Raw genomic sequence first — 18,617 nt, 5'->3', positions numbered from 1 at the left:
TCATTGAATAGAGGATCATTTTGTCAGACTGCTCCTATTATGCCATCTGTTGCATGGCAACAAAATGTAAAAGAATACTGGGGAGAAATTTCAACATCTACTGCCATACCACCAATGTCCACCTATGACATTATGGGCTGACATAAGGAGGAATTGTTTTCAGAGCAGACCTTTGAGAATTGGTCTGGATTTTGAGTGGTGAGGAAAAGAAAAAGCAGGCAAGATGAGGATGAGACAGTAGTGAAAACAATGTTTGAATTCTAGAACGAAGTGCGGCTGAAAATTAAAAGGTTAAAGGTTTTCATTTCTGTAATCATTGTACATACCAAGAATACCTGACCTAAATTTTTAATTGTCCATCCATAGTTCTTCCTTCTTTGACTATGATGTTCTTTCAGTGATTAATATAAGAGTTCAACAGCCAGTTTAATGCTGAAAATACCTGCTTAGGAATAGATGATTCAGTGTTTGCTAGTGTCTAGACAAGTTATGAATATCTTCAGAGAAGAAGACCCCACAACCTCTCTGAGTAGCCTGTTCTAGTGCTCTGTAACCTTCTAAGTAAAGAACATTTCCTCATGTTCACATGAAACTTCCTATGTTCCTGTTTTTGTGCATTGCCCTTTGTTCTGTTGCTGGGCATCACTGAAAAGAGCCTGGCCACATCCACATTTATAAACATTAATAAGATATGCAATGTGAAGCTCACACTTAGACAGGAGAAGTGCATGAGAATGAAGGACTGCTAGAGGTGAAGTGTTATGAACTGACCACAACACCCATTCTCCATTTGGAGGAAGTAAGAGTGCATTTGAGCTTGAGAAGAAAGGAGTTGGATGGGGGAAAGTGCTTTGGGGTTTGTTTTTGTTTCTCAATGTTATATTTTATTTTTAATTGGCAATAAATTAAATTAAGCTCTATGAAGTCTTTTTTTTTTTTGCTCATGACAGCAATTAATCAGATATGCCACTGTCTTTATCTTAACTCATTATTTTTTCTTCCTATTCAGGTGAGGAGAGGGAATGAGAGGGCATCTGGCTGGGCATCTAGCAACTAAGTAAGTTTAAACCAACACATTTACTTAAATAGATTTCCAATTTTCCATAAGATTTAATTTCCATATATTTGAGTTTTTTCAGCTACTGTTGTTCTTTTATTTACAAAGGAATATGAACCAAACAAATACAAAACAACGACAACAACAAAATAGGAAACTTCACATGGCTCTGATCATGAAACCAGTGAACTCTGCTCCCAGGGCCAGAGTGGACCGAGGTGTTTTTCTTAAGGAATAGTATACCCAGACAGATGGACTGAGCATCCTAATATTATCCTATCAGTGTAAGATCTAATTCAGGTTCCATCAGCATCTACCTATCACTTCCAGATACTTTATCTGAAAGACACTGGGAAATAATGTTTATAATGCTCATGCATAACTGTGTCATAAGAATGGTATATATGACTAGCATAGTCTTAATATTTTAATCTCCTAGAGAAAATGGTAATTACAAATCCTATTTCATGTATTCACACTTAGATCAAGTATAGCTTTTCTACTATATTGTCGTGTTAAATTGTTATCTCTGGATTCTTGCTATAAAACATATATAATATAGATCTACACTAGCAGGTTATAAGTTATTCTGTAAATCATGGAGTAGATTCCTTCTAGAAAAATAATAGTGAGGGATAGCTTCTTAAAAGGAGGAAATAGCTGCCTTAAAATGTAATTAAAAATCCTTAAAGTGGAACTAAAATTTTCTCTACTTGAGTAGGGTTGTTGGGCAAGAAGTCCTTCAGAGGTCCTTTCCAACCTCAACTATTCTGTGATTCCGTGATTCACTAATCAGAATATCATACTAATGTGGCTAATAATGTAGTTTTCTAGAATGACTCTATTTTTTGTTAGGAGATTATGTTGCACTATCACTGTAGGTAACATTACTCTACTACTGATGTAGAGATTTAAAGGAATGTCTGTGCCACAGTGGCTATACTAGGCAAGATTAATGTTTTTTTTGCAGTGTAGTGATTCTATGACACCTCACATTAGAAATGATAACCTTAAAAAAACATTAATTTTCATGTGAAATTACCTCTCTAAAGAAGCATTACTCTTGGTTCTTAACTCTTTTTCAGGAGGATTGTGGAAGACAATTGAGTATGGATCCTACTGTTTCCACTCTAACTACTATGCAGAAGTTGCCAGTATAAAAGGCCCTCATCATAATTCCTGTGATTCTGTCTGGGAAAAAAAAGAAAAAAAGGAAAGTCAAATTCTACATATAGATTTATGTATATATATTTATATATATTACCAGCTGTTTGAGCTGAGGACAGAATTTTGTCCCTAAAATAGAATATTTCTTGCTTCCAATGTAACTTCCTTCCATGTAAGGAGAAAATCAATGCAAACTTCAGGTATTTTTGAAGATCACAAAGAAATAAAGCTGGGTTTATTAAAATCAATAATATTTATATTAAAAAACCTGGTATTTGCTCTGTAGAGGTAGAAGATCTGAACTTCTGGATCTCTATCATAAAGAAAATAGCATTTTCCATATTTTTTATGCTTAGTATCTGTGAAATATAGTACAGATTACATGCCAAAAAATCTGACATAAATTCCACTGAGACTGGTATCTCAGTAAAGAAAGCACAAACCAGGGATGAATGAACAGAAACAATATGTTATGAGAAAATAAGGAGGTAAAGAGACTTGTATAAACAATATCTGGACACTATCTAATTTACTAAACAATCTTTCACTGTAATTGATTAGAAAATTAGAAATTCTCATCAAACTCACATTTTTCACAAGTTTAATATATACATGTATGAGGAATACTTCAACCTAACAGATTTAATTACACCAGACATTATACTGTTTATCATTATGTTTGGAGAGCATACAATAGCCACATACCTATGTTTGAATTTGCCATTGTAAACTAGCATGAAATGCGTATACTGTATTATGGAAAAGTTGTGAGCTTCCTGGGATGAAAGAGCAGTCATTCCTTAAATTCAGAGGACGTTGTTGATCTGGAGTAAATTGTGATGATTAAAATGTTTTAAATAAAAATCTCATAAACATATATATTTTAAATTAAGACCATCGTTATTAAGGGAAATACACTTATGAAAGGATTTAAGTCCTTGTAAAGCTCCATCGGACCATGATTGCTGTCCTGAAAGCATATTAAAATTCCTCTGCTCAACAACTATACAGTTGGGATCTCTCACTGAAGCTGCATGTCAATAGCCAAATGTTTCCTCCCATACCTGTTGAAGTGTTGTGCTTTGCATCAGTGCTTAGCAACGGTCTTTGCCTTAAGGCACAGTTGCTCTTGTTTCATGCATATGTGTTTTGTCTGTTACCAACACCTATCATGACTGAATGATGTTCTAAAAATCCTAAATAAGAAATATTGATAGTAATGTTTATGGCAGTTACTGCTCAAAATAAACTACTTCAACATTGGAAAATTGAAGGCTAACATTTTTGAATACGTTTCAAGCTCTCAAGTTCTATATATTTGTGAAAGCAAAATAAATAAATATAAAATTTCAATAAAAAGAATAAGAGTATGGAAACAAGGAATGTTTGTTTATACATGTAAAAGAGTTTGACTGTTTCCACAGTTGTGAAGAAAGATACCAGAAGAATGAATGAAAGTGATTCTTTGACTTAGCCTAGGAAAATGAATATTGATAGGTGATATGATCATCTGTAATGAACACAATCTCAGATTGAATACTAGTGAGAGAGAAGAATACGTAATGTGAAAGATAATGTTAGTTCAAACAGAATAGATGGAAATAAAATCTGCATGTCTTTGAACAAGAAATTGTGAAGATGTTTAAAATCATGAGTGGTTTAATATTTGTAATGCTGTTGAAAGAGTATTTATTTATTTATTTGTTTTCCAGAGTACAGTGATTAAGGCCATTGAAACAAAGAACATTCATGAGCCTAAAAGATTTTTGTTTTCTATGTTAGTCCACAGAGAGAAATCTAGGAGTGCTGGCAATTCACTATCTGCTGAAGCACATAAAATTGGCCTCAGGTATCAAAAAAACTGTTGTACAAATTACATTTGTCATTATAATAGTTTTGAGAAACCTGTAGGGCAGCTGGCCTTTCTCACCTGTCTGAGATCACAAGATTAGTTCTATCACCAGAAATAACTTTCTCTAAGGTCAGATTGTCACACAATTAACTCATTATTATTACTTAATACATTTCTTGTCAGCATTATTTTTTATTTTATTCCTATTTTATTCCTATTGTTTTCCTGTGATAGCTATTTTTAGGTTTCTGATCTTATATAAAAATTTTAAATAGCTTGAATTCACAAGCTTTAGAAAAAGAGGATAAACAACTGTGCTGGGAGGCATTCAAGGTCAGGTTGTATTGGGGCAGTGGACAACCTGATTCAGTGGGTAGCAACCCTACTCATGGTGAAGGATCTGGAGCCAGATGATTTTTAAGGTCCCTTTAAATCCAGTTCATTATATGATTATATGATGCTTTTGATCAACACAGTGCACAGTATATAGATGGTCCTGGGTTATTACAGAGAACAAAACTAATTGATCACAAAATGTCCTTAGATTAAAATACTCTTAAGCACATCCAAGAATTGTCTGGAAATATGTGTAGAGGGCTCAGGAAAAAAACTGTAATTTAAAATCTTAACAAAAGGTATGATTTAATTTCAGTGTCTCCAAAAATGTTTCTTGACTCTCTTTAGCATATTAATACAATCATAGATGCATTCTTCTACTCTTTGGTTTACCACACTTGATGATTGCAAAGGTTTTGCAAGAGAGTAATCATTCAGAATTTCAGTCTTCATTGAAAAGAGTGCAGTAAGGAACATCAAAATAAAAATTAGAGTGTATCTGATGCAGCTGGAAAAGAGATGTTCAAAGGAGTACTAACCAGTGCTCTTAGTTTTCAAAGAGTTTGAAACAATAGATTAACATTAATATTAATTAGTCCATTAATTTTAAAAGATTAATTTACGTAGCTGGTACATATAAATACTGTACCTACAGAGTAAAAAATGTAATCAAAAAGGTAAATGAACTACTATACAAAACATGATGCAGATTTTTTAGACATCTATTTAAACTCAGGAAGTTAATTGAAGGTTAGATTATCTTTCAAAATCTGTTTTCATCTGAGAATTACAAACTTACCTAACAGGACAGTATTTTATTCCAGACAGCTGTTATATGAGTTGTAATGTTAAAGAACCCAAATTACATTTTTGTAGACTGACTTTTTCTTTTCTAGAGCAGTTCTAGTTCACTTCTCTATGGGATTTTATCTGTGAGCAAACTACCCTTATACTGGAAATCCAATCCAGCAAAGAATTGTGTATTAAATATTTGACCCAAATAAACATCAGAAATTCATAACAAAGGGAATAGAAGGTAAGGAGACATTTCCACATCTGGGTTTTTATTTTTCCATTATGTCATAATGCTTACATTTATCTACATTCTGTTATCAGCAGTGTTGTTTAGCTGCTTACAGTTATTTTCCTACCTAGTTTATTTTCAGAATATTGTTCTTCCTCAAGTTAGTTTTGTTGTCATTGCACCCAGAGGGATAGGTTGGGTAAATCAGGATATGTAGAATTTGGAACTTGTCTTTTGTAATCTTTTGATTCCATTTATGAATATCAATGTGTTGAAATGTTTGAAAAAAATATCTTTTCATTGATGATGAACAAGAAAATTCATTAAAATACATAGAAAACCTTCATATATCTATCCACAATTTTGCTGAGTTATTTTTCCCTACAGTATTTTTCCTATTTTTTGTATATGTCTTTTTAAGAACATTAGACACTGGGCAAGTTCTCAGAATGCAGTTGATTTCATACCTGCAAATCACGTGACTTAGGTCTATGAAAAGTTTTATGAACATTCTTGACAAGCAGAAAATTAATTTTCAAAGCAAACTTACTGATTTGATCAGCTTCTGATTAGCTGACTGTAATTCCTGACAGAAGGACCCCCAGATGACCTTCACTTCGGTCTCAGGTATTCTATTTTGCTGTCATGTATTTTATCACCGTAATTTATCTGGCTGGGATTTCTTCAGAGCAGCTCATATGATGCTGTATTTTGTATCTGTGACCAAAAGTGTTTATCAACACAGGGATGTTTTATCAGTTGCTGAACAGTGCTTGTATGATGTCAAGACCTCCTGTGTGTCACTCTGACCCCCATCAAGGAGGGTGTGATTTTTTCCAAAGTAGCCATTGCTCAAGGGCTGGCTGGATTAGGTCTCTGTTGGAAGATGGGTAGTTATTGCTTTTACACCTCTTACTTGGACATTTTATTTTATTTTTTATGTTGTTTTTTTCCCGTCACTTATTAAACTGTCTTTATCTTCACCCATCAGTTTTCTCTACTAAGCCTTTCCAGTTCTCTCCACCATCCCACTGAAGGGAAGTAAACAAGCAATAGAGTGAGGGTTTACAAGCCAGATGGGGTGAATTCACTACATTTGTAAATCACTAACTGAAGGAAATTTCCTCGTGACTGTTCAAGAAAATTGCAAGTGTCTGCTCTGAGATCATTTTACAAAGAGTCACAAAGAGATTGCATCTGCTCTTTCAGAAGTACCAGAAAGCCCTATAAATCTTAAAGTGAATGAGAACGCTGTCAGTGATCAGAACTGTGAGATGCTGCAAGTGCTACTTGTCTGTCTATCTGTATGTCTGCTTATGTCAGAAATAAAGTGAGATGAGGAAAACATAGATATCTTGGGATATTTAGATGAGAGAGAATTTTCTATTTGCATGAAAAGTATTTTAGGTATTTTGATTCTGCCGTCATTAAAATCATTCTAGCTTGTAACAAGTCTGTTACTCTCTGAAAACAGAATCATAGAATCCTCTGAATTGGAATAGACCTTTAAAGATCACCTAGTCCAACTCCTGTGCAATGAACAGGGACATCAACAGCTAGATCATATTGCCAGAGCAGAGAGCTGTATTCAATTTTGTGATTGAATGCAGCATACTTTATAAGAGATTGCATCTCTGGCTACTGAAACAGCTACAGAAATGCAGTACTCTCCTAATTACAAAAAAACCTCATCTCCTGCATGGACATTTCACAGAGTAAAATGCTATCTGGAAATCAAAAAAAAAAAAAAAAAAAAGATTCTTCATCTTTCTTTCCTACATAAAATAGATGATGAAGATTAGTAGTGAATTTTCATACTTAAATTGGGATAGATATGTTTATACACTAAAATTAATGTCAATATCATATTAAAATAGCTGGACACTTACTGCAACAGTTATGTGTTTAAGAGATTTTCATCACAACACAATTGCCTTCGTTGAGTGCAAACTTTTTACATTTTGTCTAAATTCCTGCCAGTAAGCATAGGTCTTCCCAAAGGTTTCCTACGTGTTTTATAATCCACAGTATTTTTAATGGCACATTTTTAAAAATTTTGCTTTCTTTTTTCTATTTTCGTTTAGAGGAGCCTAAGCACAGAAATAACCACCAATATTTACTACTCAGCAATTCTTGATTATGCCAACATCCTTTGGGGGAGCATTGATTTTATCTTCTTCCCAGAAACCTGCAGGCAATTGTGTACCTAAAATTTAATTTGTGTTTAAAGACAGAAAGCAAGGAAAAGCAACAGTACTGGTGTTGCAAAACCATTTGGCTTGGGAGAGTTTGCCTATAAAGTTACAGAGAAAATCATGCTAATTTGACTTGTGTTCACCAAAATTGAGATTACTGTGGGGTCTCTCTCCTTGAAGATATCCAAAAGCCTCCTGGTCATAGAATCATAGAATCATTTGAGTTAGAAGAGGCCTTTAAATGTCATCTAATCCCTCCAGTTTGCTAAGAGCCCCGACCAGCCTGACCTTGAATATCTCCAGGGACAGGACATCTACTACCTCTCTGGGCAACCTGTTCCAGTGCTTCACCAACCTTATTGTAAAAAACTTTTTTCTTTATATCCAATCTAAATCTCCCCTCTTTTAGTTTGAAACCATTTCCCCTTGTCCTATCACTACAGATCCTGCTAAAGAGCCTGTCCCCTTCTTCCTTATAATCTTCTCTTTAGATACCAAACAGCCACTATCAGATCTTCCCGTAACCTTCTCTTCTCCAGGCTGTATAGCCCCGGCACTCTCAGCCTGTCCTCACAGGAGATGTGTTTCATCATCTGGATCATTTCTGCAGCCTTCCTTGGCCAATGTGACAATGATTATTCAAGCATTTTGCTGAAATAATCGTTAAAGTTACAAGATATATTTTCAATACAATAGTCCTATTTTACACTGTTCTAGTTGTTTCTTTTTTTTTTTTCAATAAAATTATGATCTTATTTTATTTAAGAAAAGAGCTCATTAACATTTATGAAAGGATTATCTGGTGCCTGTTTTCTTCAGCAGTTTCCACTGCATAAAACTTGATCATAATTTCTGACTTGTAATTAGTGCTGTCATTAACCTGCTCATGCTGTTAATCCCAATAAGTTTTTAAAATTTTATGATTTGAAAAATGGAAAAATGTTCAAAACTACACCAGCAAGAAATCATTTTACCTAGCTTTATCATAGTATGCAAAAGATACCAAAGTGAGCCTAAAATTATTGTGTTATTATGCAGTCCTTCCAACATGACACTGGAAGATTAGGAAGCATTGACCTGACTGAGAGCTCAAATAAGTATTGAGTAGGAACAGATCAGCAAAGATAAAGACAATCTTACATGTCTTTTTTTTTTTTTTCTTTTTTTTTCAATCTTGTCAATCTTGTTATATGTTCTCTAATGCCCTGTGGAATTTTTCTCCTATTTGTTAACTCTGAATATTGTGTTGGTCACATTATTTCAAAAGTAATTCCATTATGTCAAATTACATTATTTCTCAAACTATTCTATGTGTTGCTTAATGTTTTTTGTCTATATCTACTCTACTGACATGCTTTTTAAAACAGGTAACATTTTACTAAGAAACGTCACTAAATTTAGATTGCCTCATCTCAAATTACCATTTATTATCTTATACAATTAGTTCAGAATTCTCTTGCACTATGATTAATTTTCCTTCAGTTCTTCAGAATAGAAAGGAATATTGGAAAAACAATACCAAAAATATCCTAAAAATATCATTCCCACACACCTCTCTATACTCTTTTGACTCTATAGAAAATTTCATAGTGTATAATCTTTTCCAAGAGAAGCATTTTCCAAGAGAAAAAATTTTCTTCCAGAAATATGTTGAATTATAGAAGTTTTATTTTGAGGTTAAAGAGGTAGCATATATGTGCATGTATACATATATAAATAATGAATAAATTCCAATGTGTATTCAAATTTTGAATCAGCAAAAAAATGCGGAGGATTTCCATTACTTGATAAGCAACAAAAAGAACACTGGAAAGATACAAAATTACAGGGAAGTTACCAAACTTTAAGAAGAACTTCATCAGTATGGACAGCAAAAGACAAGAGAAACTTTGACAAGGAAGATATGAGAATAGGAGGGGAAAGATTTTAATACCTTTTCAATGAACCATTGGAAGATGTCTACCTACCAGACTACCTTGAATCTTATTTATCAGTAGGAGAAATTACAGGCTCAAATGTGTTTTATTTATCCCTAAAATACTGAAAAGGAAATTCTCATTTGATTTACTACTTTTCTAACTTAATGGGTTCCTCCTAACATTTAAGAAAAAAAAAAAATAATAATCCATTTTGAAGAAGCTAAAAGCCTGGAAAAGATAATGAAAGGCTGTAATTATTTTATGTCTTTATGAAAGTTCCTCAGAGGTTGTATCTATTATGTCATATATGACTTCTACTGGGAGAACTTACAAATTACATGCACTAGTCAGCTTTACACCACAAAAGTTATTTACCGTAAGAAACAGCTCAGGAGTCTTCAAAGCCTTTAAAAAGGTCTTCATATGTTCACATGTTAAGAGAACTCCCCAACTATTCTACAATTTTTTTCAAAATTATATTTGTTGAGCTATACATAAAAGTTCCATATTAAAGTGTGATTAGATTTTAAGAGGTGTTTAATGATAGTTCTGTGTTTAATAAGTCAATATAAATGTATTCATGTAACAACAGTCTAAAATTCCTCACTTGTATTTTGACAGATATTCATGGAAAAAGGAAAAAGGATCTTCAGACAGTTTGGAAAAAAAGTTATGTAATTTAAGTGTCATTCTCTGATGAACTTGTCTTGCAACTCAACTGAAATAATGCTGAATTCATTTTAAAAAGTAATTTTTAAGCTATTTCATCTTCAACACTAACAATTTATTCCTGCCCAGCCCCATGGATTCATTAAAGTTCAGATAGTTAGGAGGTCTCTTATAACAAGAAGGACTTCCTATAAAGGATATAGAAGGAAAGAAATCACCGCTTTCAATTTTGTTATTGAAACAGAACTGTAAAGGTGGATTCTGCCCAGTGAGGCCTCTCCAGCTGAGAGGTTTAAATAACTGAGAGACATGAAATTAAAGACACTTTTATCTCCTTAGTATATTCCTATGAGCTAGATTTGATACATTCTTTGGTTAGAGTCCTGCTTATGTTAGTATGCTGAAACATGTAGCTGTTATGCTATCTTTAGGAAACTTAGACACAAGCACCTATCAGGATTTTCCTTTTAAGGCTGTATTCAATCCACAGCTATCTACATGTTATATGCTTACTTACCTATTTACCTACCAATCATGTGCTAAAAACCTGGGAAAATAAAAAGGAAATAATGCAGAGAACTTATCTCCTTGATTTTGTAGTTAAATAAAAAAGCAGTACAAGACCATTTGGGATACACTAAAAAATATACTTTTAAGACGGGCTGAAAATTAACTCCAAAAATGTTTTTGGTACTACAAATTTTTTCAGATTATCTGGAATTCAATAATTAATTTACCTTAAAAAATCCAGGGGGTTGGATGGTATTCAGCCAGAGTTGTGGAAATAGCTGATAAAAGTGCTTGCTGAGTCACTTTCAACAGTTCACCAGCTAGCTGGGAAGATCCCAGTGTCCTGACGGGCTCAGATGAAGTTAATTTTCCTCAGAGTGGCTGGTACTATGCCATGTTTCAGATTTAAAAGAAAATCATTGTTGATAACACCAATGTTTAAGCTTTAATTGAGCAATGCTTACACTAATTCAAGGATTTTTCAGCTTCTCATGCTGCCCCAACAAAGAGAATGCTGGGGGTGCACAAAAAGCTTGGTGAGGACAGAACCAGGACAGCTTACTCAAATAAAGCTGGACAGAGTTGGCTGATGGGGGGCGGCCACTGCTTGAAGACTGACTGGGCAATGATGTGTGGCTGAGCAACAGAACTGTGCATTGTTTGTTCTGCATATATATATATATATATTTACTATTTTTTCCCTTCCTTTTCTGTCCTATTACACTGTCTCTATCTCATCCCACAAATTTTACCTTTTTCTGATTCTCTCCTCCATCCCACAGAGGGTTAGAGTCAGCAAATGACTGTGTGTTGCTTAGCTTCTTAAAGTTGCTGGTAGCAGTGCTGATTTATTCATTCACAATGTTGTTTTATTTGCTTTCAGTTGTTGCTTTTTTTTTCATAGAATCATTTGAATTGTAAGGGACCTTTAAAGTCATCTTGTTCAACTCCCCTGCAATGAACAGAGACAACTACAGCTAGATCAGGTTGCCCAGAATCCTGTCCAACCTGACCATGAATGTCTCCAAGGATGGGGAATCTACCACCTCTCAGGGCAGTGTCATTCAGTGCCTCATTGTGCTTATCACAAAGATCTTTTTCTTTATATCCAGTAAGTCTCTCCTCTTTTAGTTTGAAATCACTTCCCTTTGTCCTGTCAGAGCCGATCCTGCTAAAGAGTCTGTCCCCTTCTTTCATGTAGCTCTCCTTGAGATACTGAAAGGCCACTCTCAGGTCACCTCAGAGCCTTCTTTTCTCCAGGCTGAACAGCTGCATCTCTCAGCCTGCTCTCATAAGGGAGGTATTCCATCCCTTGCACCATTTTTGTTGCCCTCCTTTGAGTGTGCTCCAACAGATCCATGTTTCTCCAGTGCTGGGAACTCTACATCTGGATGCAGTTTTCCAGGTGTGGTCTCACCTGCACAGAGTAGAGAGGCAGGATCATAGAGTCATATAAAACCATAGAATCATCAAGGTTGGAAAAGACCTCCAAGATCACCTGGTTCAACCATCCACCTGTCACCAATATTTCCCCACTAAACAATGTTCCTTAGTACCACATCTACACATTTAGAATCATAGAATCATAGAGTCACTCAGGTTGGAAAAGACCTTCAAGATCATCAAGTCCAACCACAACCTAACCATACTACCCTAACTCTAACAACCCACCACTAAATCCCTGAGTCCCTGAGCACCACATCCAAATGGTTTTTAAACACATTCAGGGAAGGTGACTTAACCACCTCCCTGGGGAGCCTATTCCAGTGCTTAACAACCCTTTCTGTAAAGAAGTTTTTCCTGATATCCAACCTAAACCCCCCCTGGCGCAACTTGAGGCCATTTCCCCTTGTCCTGTCACCTGTCACCAGTGAGAAGAGACCAACCCCGCTCTCTCTGTAATCACCTTTCTGGTATTTGAAGAGAGCAATGAGGTCTCCCCTCAGCCTCCTCTTCCCCACACATCTCCAAGGATGATGACTTAACCACCTCCCTGAGCATCCCGTTCCAGCACCTGACCACTCTTTTGGAGAAGAAATTTTTTCTAATATCCTGTTGGAACGGCCCCTGGTGCAACTTGAGGTTGTTCCTTCTAGTCCTATCAGTACTTACATAGGGGAAGAGGCCAACACCTCTTGCCACAGTCTCCTTTCAGGAAGTTGTAGATAGCAATAAGGTCTCCCCTGAGCCTCCTCTTCTCCAGACTGAACAATCCCAGCTCCCTCAGACGCTCCTCATAAGGCCTGTGCTCCAGACCCCTCACTAGCTTTGTTGTCCTTCTCTGGACACTCTCCAGGGCCTCAATGTCTTTCTTGTAGAGAGGGGCCCAAATCTAAACCTCCCTCCATCTGCTGGCCTTGCTTCTTTTGATGCAGTCCAGGATACCTTTGGCTTTCTGAGCTGTGAGGGCATATTGCTGGCTCGTGTCCAGCTTGCCATCCACCAGTACCTCAGGTACTTTTCGGCAGGGATCTGCTCTATATTTCATCTTCCAGCTTCTACTGTTAACAGAGGTTGCCACGGCCCAGGTGAAGGACTTTGCATTTGGCTTTCTTGAACCTCATGAAGTTCTCCTTGGCCCACTGCTCAAGCCATTTCTAGATCTCTCTGGATGGCATCCCCTTCCTCAGATGTGTTGACCACACTGGTGTCATCCACAGTCAGTCTCATATCACCTCCCTCTGTGTGTCTTAGCATCACTTCCAGGAGGATCTGTTCCATGATCTTCTCCTGCACAGGGATGAGGCTAACAGCTTTGTAGTCCTCTGGATCATCCTTTCTGCTCTTCTTATAAATGAGTGCAACATTGCATTTTTTCCGGTCACCAGGGACTTCACCTGACAGCCATGATTTTTCAAATATCATTGAGGGCGGCTTGGTGACCATGTCAGCCAATTTCCTCAGAACTTTGGAATGAATCTCATTGGGATCTACTGACTTATTAATGGTAAGGTTCTTCAGGTGTTTGGAAACCTGATGTTCACATACTGTGGGATATACATTTATCCCCCCAGTCCTTCTGACTCATCTGCTTAAGAGGTGTGAGAAGAGTATGACTTGGGTTTGTGAGCAGATCCAGTATTACATCCTCTCTGGTGAGGCTGTCTATTACTTGGTTCAAGGAGTTATCCTCAATGCATTCCAGGAACATCCTGGATTGCCTACAGATTGCTGTACTACTTTTTCAGCAGATGTCAGGGTGGTTGAAGTCCCCCAACAGAATCATTATTCCTCCTGTAGCTGGAGGAAGAAGGCCTCATCAACAGGCTCTGCTTGTTTTGACGGCCTGTAGTAGACCAGTGACAAGGCATTTTTTTTGCCTTGTTTTTTAACTCTCACTCATAAGCCTTCAGCTTGCTTGCAGTTATTCTTCAAGGACAGCTCTTCTCAATCTATTCCTTTCTTAATTTAGAGGCCAATGCCTCCTCCCCTTCTAAACATTTTGTAGTCATTGATAACCACATTCCAGTCACAGAAATCATCTCACCAGGTTTCAGTGATGGCAATTACATCATGGTTTTCTAGTAGTACAATAACTTCCAAGTCCTCCTGGTTTTTTGTTGTTGTTGTTGTTTTGTTTTGTTTTTTTCCCAAGCTGCATGCATTGGTGTAGAGGTACTTCAGCTGGGCAGCTGGTCTTGTCACCTTTTTGGAAGGTAACTCCTTAATTCCTTTTAAGTATTTCGCTTGAGTTTCCCTGTTTCTTTCTCCTATTGCATCAGTGGTCCCTTGCTCACTGCCTTTAAGATTTCAAGTGTGTAGCAGTATTGTAAGCACATCTCAGAGCATTGTTTAGCATTGTTGACGTTGACCTAGGATTTGTTTTGGGTTTGCCAGTTTGTATATAGCATATGCTCTTATGAAACTGTGAATTTGTTCCATTATTTGTACTCAGTATTGTCATCATTCTTGCAGTTCAGGAACCTTACTATGGGAACTATTAACAAGGGCAACTTTTATTCTGGATGAGTTAAAATAGTTTTTGAGAATTTTGAATAGTCTTGAGATGCTCAAAACAACATGAGCCTTTTGCTGTTCCTCCTGCATGTGTTTCCATTTTCTTCTTAGATTAAACAGCTGTTTAAAAATACTACCCAGAGATTCTCCCTGAAGCAGGATGATTATGTGTGGAAAGGTATAAAGGTGGGCATAGGCAAATACCTATCACAATTGCCACCTTTAAAATTTTTGAGTTCTCCTCTGGAATTCACACCTGGACAAGTGTGGAATCCTAAAAAAAGATGATAAATCACGAGAACAGGAGGAGGAAGGTGCAAAAGTTATTTTTATTTTGCTTGCTTACAGATTATTATACAGGCTTTGCAGAAGAAACGGAATAATAAAACAGAAGAATAATGTTTTTCCCAATGTAAATATGTATGCTTAAACTCTTTCTTTAGTAGGAAAAATGTGTACACACAATTTTTAAGAACTTATGCTTTGAAGATCATAATATATTATTTACCTAGACAAATGAGAAGAGCCTGGAGCCTCTGCTGAGAAAATATGATCCCCAAGGTTTCACACCATATAAAACAGAAGCAATTTATCACCACAGACTAACTGAGTAACCATAATGAAATTTTATGTGGTTGCTTTAATTCATATGAGAGAACAATTTTAATGTTTTGAAGTTTTTTATCTAGACTGCATTCATTATACAACTGAAGAAATACTCATAGTATTGAAAACATGAAGGTGTAACAAAACACAAAGCATGATGTCCTATAACATTATACAGTTATTCCTTCTGCTGTAAAACGAATCAGAAAAATCTGAGCAACTGTGGCAAAATATGATCTACTAGACAAAATGTAAATCTGCTGCAAAATTATCCCACAAGTTCTTTTTTTAAGACAATAACAAAAAAGTAAATATTAATGATGTGGAGGTAAATATTAATCACTTCGAGGTAGCCCATGGGCTAGAATGTTAGAAGGTAAGGAGGCCCATAAGAGCTGGTTGGCACTTAAATACCACCTCTTCCAAGCTCAAGATCTGTGCATCTCTAAGAGTAAGAAATCGAGGAAAGGTGGCAAGAGGACTGCATGAATGAGCAAGGAACTCATGGTTAAACTGAAAGTAAAGAAGAAAGTCCATGAAATGTGAGAAAACAGCTTGTCCATCTAGAAAGAATATAGGAATGTTGTCAGGGCCTGTAGGGATGTAATGAGGCAAGCTAAGGCCCTCTTGGAATTAAACCTTGAAAAGAAGGTAAAGGATAACAAGAAGGTTTTTTTGTTTTTTTGTTTTTTTTTTTTAATATGCCAGCAGTAAAAGACTAGGGAAAATATTGGTTCCCTACTAAATGAGGTGGGTGTCTTGGTAACAGGGGACACTAAGAAGGCAGAGATTCTGAATGCCTTCTTTGCTTCAGTCTTTCATGCTAAGACTAGCCCTCAGGAATCCCAGACCCTGGAGGTAAGTGAGAGAGTCAGGGAAGACTTCCACTGACTGAGGTGGATCTGGACAGAAAGCATGTAGCCAAAATCAACACGCACGAATCTATGGGTCCTGATGAGATGTGCTCATGTGTACTGAGAGAACTGGCGGAAGTGATTGCTGAACCACTCTTTATCACTTTTGAAAGGTCCAAATGGGAGAGGTGCATGAAGACTGGAAGATAGCCAATGCCAGACTTCAAAAAGGGCAAGAAGGAGGATCCAGGATACAGGCCAGTCAGCCTCACTTCTGTCCCTGGAAAGGTGATGTAATAACATGCTCTGAATGTCATCTCCAAGCGACTGGAAGAGAAGAAGGTTAGTAGGAGCAGTCAGTATGGATTCACCAAAGGGAAATCATGCTTGACCAACCAGATAGCCTTCTATGATGTCGTCACTAGTTGGGAAGATGAGGAGAGAGCAGTGGATGTTTTGTACCTTGACTTCAGCAAGGCATTTGACACCATCTCCCACAACATCCTTGTTATGAAACTTAGACAATGTGGGATAATGAGTGGACAGTGAGGTGGACTGAGAAGTGGCTGACTGGAAGAGCTCAGAGAGTTGTCATCAGCAGTGCAGAGTCTGGCTGGAGGCCTGCAACTAGCAATGATCCCAGGGTCAGTGCTGGATCTGGTCCTGTTTGACATCTTTATCAATGACTTGGTTGAAAGGATTGAGTCCATCCTCAGCGAGTTTGCTGATGATACAAAGCTGGGAGGATTGGCTGACACACCTGAAGGCTGTGCTGTCGTTCAAAGAGACCTGAACAGAGCTGGGCAAGGAGGAACCTGATGAAGTTTAACAAAAGCAAGAAGAGTTTTGCACCTGGGGAGGAATAACTGCTTGCATCAGTACAGGTTAGGGGATGATCTGCTGGAGAGAAGCTCTGCAAAGAAGGACCCAGAGGTCCTGGTGGACAGCAGGTTGGCCATGAACCAGCAGTGTGCCCTTGTGACCAAGAAGTCCGATTATATCCTTGGGTGCATTAAAAAGAGCATGGCCAGCAGGTTGAGGGAGGTTATACTCCCACTCTACTCTGCCCTGATGAGGCCACATTTAGACTACTGTGTCTAGTTCTGGGCTCCCCAGTTAAAAAAAAAAAACAACAGAGAGATCTCCTAGAAGGAGTCCAGTGGAAGGCCACAAAGATGATAAAGGGCCCCCTCCAGTTTTCATTAAGGGCAAGAAGAAAGAACCAGAGAACTGCATACATAGTAAGCAGACTCACCTCAATCACTGTTGAGAAAATAGGGCAAATGCACTTGGAACCCTGTCTGGGAATTGCTAAGTCTTGGCCTGAACCAATGATTGAGTATCTGGTAAAGTGACACAGCCAGCTCTGGGAGCACGTGTGAAAGCAATTCACTTATGCAACCAGAAGGGGTAGAACGATGAACCTCCCTGTTTCCAAAAATATTTAGAAAAGTAATGTTATTGGAATAGTTAGCATGGATACACAAATGTGAAATTGTACTTGACAATCTTGATATCCTTCTATGATGAAATGCCACGCTTAGTGGATGCTGTGTCTTGACTTTTGGCACTGTCTTTCATGATGTTATCATAGAAAAACTCGTGTTCCTTATACCTTTGTAGTGAGGTGGACTGAGAAGTGGATGAACTGCCAGTCTTGAACAGTTTTGTTCAGGGGCATGAAGTCCAACTGGACTTCCATCACTAGCCGTTTAACCAGGAGTTGTTCTATTGTGGCCCTTATAGTTAAACATTTTCATGAATGACTTATACAACAGGACAGAGTACACCCTCATCAAGTTTGTAGATGAAACAAAGTTGAAAAGAGTGGTTGATGTACCACATAGTCGTGTTGCTGTTCAGAACAACCTAAATAGATTGGAGAAAGGGTAAAAAGGAATCTCATGACTTACACAGAAGATAAATGCAAAGCCCTGAACCTGGGGAAAAACAACATAATTCAACAGCACAGATGAGAGGGCCTATTTTCATTCCAAAGTTTTAAATATTCAACACTCCATAATTCTTTTACTGTGTGTATATTTTCTTGACTTTTTTTATTTCATAAAATGATGTGGGTTGGAAGGGACCTTTAAGATCTCCTAGTTCCAACCCTCCTGCTATAGGCAGGGACACCTCCCACTAGATCAGGTTGCTCAAAGCACCGTCCCATCTGGCCTTGAATGCTTCCAGGGAGAGGGCATTCACAACCTCACTGGGCAACCTGTTCTAGTGTCTCACCGCCCTCACAGTAAAGAATTTCTTCCTAATATCTAGTCTAAATCTACCTTCTTCCAACTTAAAACTGTTTGCCCTTGTTCTGTCACTACATGGCCTTATAAGAAGTGTACTGCTCAGCTTGGTGACCTCTGCAAACTTGCTGAGGGTGCACTTGATCCCACTGTTCACGTCATTTTGATCACATTAATTTTTTTTCTTATGTAAAGTGAAAGATTGTTTTAGATCAAACT

The 18,617-nt window shown here is 37.2% G+C and overlaps 1 long non-coding RNA gene across 5 annotated transcripts; it reads left to right on the top strand.

Moving 5' to 3' along the window:
- LOC110408240 lies at positions 917-18,309 on the top strand. Of its 5 annotated transcripts, none has more exons than XR_002444241.1 (3): positions 917-1,057; positions 2,143-5,448; positions 16,320-18,309. It is a non-coding gene; the product is annotated as an uncharacterized LOC110408240 (long non-coding RNA). The 5 variants fall into 5 exon arrangements; XR_002444245.1 differs by lacking the exon at positions 16,320-18,309 and having other exon boundaries at positions 2,143-4,073; positions 5,314-10,798; XR_002444236.1 differs by lacking the exon at positions 16,320-18,309 and having other exon boundaries at positions 2,143-4,073; positions 5,309-10,798.

This window comes from Numida meleagris, chromosome 1 (genome assembly GCF_002078875.1).
Source record: "Numida meleagris isolate 19003 breed g44 Domestic line chromosome 1, NumMel1.0, whole genome shotgun sequence".
Lineage (NCBI taxonomy): Eukaryota > Metazoa > Chordata > Aves > Galliformes > Numididae > Numida > Numida meleagris.
Note: the sequence above shows the minus strand (reverse complement) of the source record. Positions and strands in the feature narration are given on the sequence as shown.